At 43.6% G+C, this 3,246-nt stretch overlaps 1 pseudogene; it reads left to right on the top strand.

Moving 5' to 3' along the window:
* Positions 1-2,357: 2,357 nt before the first annotated feature.
* The window catches only part of LOC101649681, a 4,224-nt pseudogene continuing 3,335 nt past the window's right edge, over positions 2,358-3,246 (top strand).

Raw genomic sequence — 3,246 nt, 5'->3', positions numbered from 1 at the left:
CTTGGGCAGCACTGGGTTGGGATGTTTTCTTGATGAGCACTTAGCCTTTATATAAAACTCTCTCTTATACATGAGTTTCTGTGGATTTGTTTCTCTAATGTATCCAGACTAACACAGCCATTCAGTGGTGTTGTGGATGTGTTGGGCTGCTAATAGCAACTTCAGGAGAAATATGGGGTTTTCCACTCCCATAAAAGGTTACAGTCTCAGAAACTCACAGAGGTGGTTATCTCCCACCCTATAGGGTGGCTAAGAGTTGGCATGGGCTTAATGGCAGTGAGTTTTGATCGTTTTGGTACAATTGCACTGGCACACTAGTGTGTGAGGGTAAGTCAATGTATATTGTTATTAGGACCTAAATTCATATGCTCATGTGTGTTCCAAACAAAGCCTACTTGAACATGTCTCTGTGATCAGTGGATGGCTGCAGACAAGTCCTCTCAGTCATACACCTGTCACAGCTGCATTAGGGTGCCTTCCAAAGAGGGTCCAGCCAAAGTCATGGCTTCCAAGAGGAGGCAGTGGGCTAGTTTAATTCAAGGCAGAGAGGTCAGCTCAGAAGGTTATGGTGGCTGTTTGGGGGGATTCCCAAGGAATAGTCTTAATAGATTTTTGAGAAGGACACAGGATGCTCATGGGGGCTTATTGCAAAAAAATGTTTTTTTTAATTTGAAAATTGCATTGATGAGAAAAAGGACCGGGGTGTGTCAAAGAATGTTTTCCATCATGATGATGCACCTACTCGTTCTCCAATGGCAGCAAGAGCTGTCCTTGAGAGTTTTGTTGGGAAAGTTTACTCCATCCAGCCCTGATCTTGTCTCTTCAGACGTTTTTGTTTCCCAAACTCAAGAATATTGAAAAGGAACACAATTCGAGTCCCCCAAGGATGCCAGAATTTCCATTTCAACCTGATGTAAATCACACCGTGCACAATTTTTTTTTTCCGGGAAAGAGAGAGATAAAAACACTGCCTTCAGAAGTGTATAGATCTACGCGGAGGATGTGTCCATAAATAATGGCTTCTCATTTGGGTATTCTTGTTTAATACCAAGCCTGTGACTTTATAGCAATACTTGTGATTTGCCCTCTTTGGTATGAGGATTCCAGAATGGGATGAAGAAAATCTGGTGAGGGCTGGTTGATGACAGCGGTCACTGACCAGCATCTCGGAGGTCCCTTTTGAATCACCTCTCCTCGTGTTCTTGGTGTCCTGTGAGCCGATGCTGTGACTGAGAGGGTCTCAGGCTAACCGCCAGCCCACGCTGTGGCTAGCTGGGCAGCACCTAAAGTCTCTGTGCAGAAATGACTGCAGGCTCGAAGAGCATTCCTGTGGATGACAAACACTGTGGTATAGACAAGAGGCCATCCTAGAGGCATGGCCAAAGACCGGAGCTCAGAGAGGAACTGCTGGCCCATGTTCCACTCAGCTTCGGGATGAAGCTTTGCAGGACTGCCTATGCCAGTCTCCTTTTCTTTTCTTTTCTTTTAAATCATTTTATTGGAGGCTCATACAGCTCCTATCATCATCCATCCATCCATGCATTGTGTCAAGCACATTTGTACATTTGTTGCCATCATCATTTGCAAAATATTTTCTTTCTACTTGAGCCCTTGGTATCAGCTCCTCATTTCCCCCTCCCTCCCTTATGAGCCCTTGATAATTTATAAATTATTATTTTTTCCTGTCTTACACTGACTGATGTCTCACTTCACTCACTTTTCTGTTGTTCATCCCCTTGGGGGGGGGTTATATATAGATCATTGTGATTGGTTTCCCCTTTCTTCCCCCCACCTACCCCCTACCCTCTTGGTATTGCTACTCTCATTATTGGTCCTGAGGGGTTTATCTGTCCTGGATTCCCTGTGTTTCCAGCTCTTATCTGTAACCCCATGTACATGCTCTGTTCTAGCTGGATGTATAAGGTAGAATTGGGGTCATAATAGTGGAGGTGTGGGGAAGCATTAAGGAATTAGAGGAAAGCTGTATGCTTCACTGGTGCTATACTGCACCCTGGCCAGTCTCCATTTCTATAGTAAACAGCAGTGACCACTAACCTTGATGCGGCACAAAAATGGGCCATTCAACAATCCATGTATTTTCGTCTAAAAATCTGTCCTCTGCATGGATACTGTCTTTTTTCTGACAGTGTTTCAAATTCTACACTAGTGGCTAAATGAATGGCAATATCCGTGGAACTACCATATGCCCCATGGGGATAATTTATAATGTCCTTCAATAAAATAATAATGAAGTATTTAAAGCGAACCTGGGACATACATAAACCATAGATACATGAAGGGATTTTGAGCTTGTACTTCATTGTAGCCCCAATCTAAGAACAATCGGTTTTCATGACATGACCCTGCTCAATATCTACCTCCATGAAGTGATCGCTAAAGACGTGGATGCGGTAGCAAATTGTGGTGAAGAAAGCAGACGGTGCCCGGCTATCAGAAAGAACAGCATCTGAGATCCTAAAGGCTTGGCTTAAAAAAAGCAGCCTAAATGAGGCATCAAATAAGTCCATTCAGCAAAAGCACACCAGTATGTGTGACCCAAGGATTGTAAAGAAGAAGCTCCAAACCCAAAGGTTTTCAAAAGGCTGTGAATGATAGTTAAAGCCCGGAACCTTTCACAGGGTTCCCCATGTGGATTCTGCCTTGAGTGAGTCTCCTCTGACTATGCACCAAAGAAGGAAAAGCTCTTCTACCAGACAGAGTACATTGTAGGGCGGATGACTGCAATTGCGGGTAGATCAAAATGTGACACCTAGCATGCCTCTCCCTCTTGCCTCATAGTACAACAACTCCAATTTTTAATATTTCTGCTTCATTATCAATGTTAGTTTTTTCCTTGTGTCCTCATTGTTGAGCTCTTTGTGTGATTTTGTATGGTTTTTTGTGTATGAGACCCAGATTTGGTAAGCCTGTAGAAACAGCAACTTGATCAGCCGCTTCAAAGGGACATGGCAGGGAAGGCTGGCAATGAGCGCAAAAAAGAAGAAATGGCCTGGACTCGAATGTCACGATGGTTTCATAATTCCTATGAGAGGGATTGAACTGGAAACATGCAGGAGATGTGAATTGTATGTCAACAAGGTTGTTAAAAAATAAACAATTTTTAGGTAAACAAGCGGCCATCTAGCTCAGAAGCAACAAAGCCCACGTGGAACAACATATCAACCGGTGTGATCACAAGGTGTCGAATGGATCACTGAAGACAAATGGGTGCATAAGCAAATGTGG

This window comes from Echinops telfairi, unplaced genomic scaffold (assembly GCF_000313985.2).
Source record: "Echinops telfairi isolate 266 unplaced genomic scaffold, ASM31398v2 ScPeMD7_7424;HRSCAF=8462, whole genome shotgun sequence".
Taxonomy (NCBI): Eukaryota; Metazoa; Chordata; class Mammalia; order Afrosoricida; family Tenrecidae; genus Echinops; species Echinops telfairi.
Note: the sequence above shows the minus strand (reverse complement) of the source record. Positions and strands in the feature narration are given on the sequence as shown.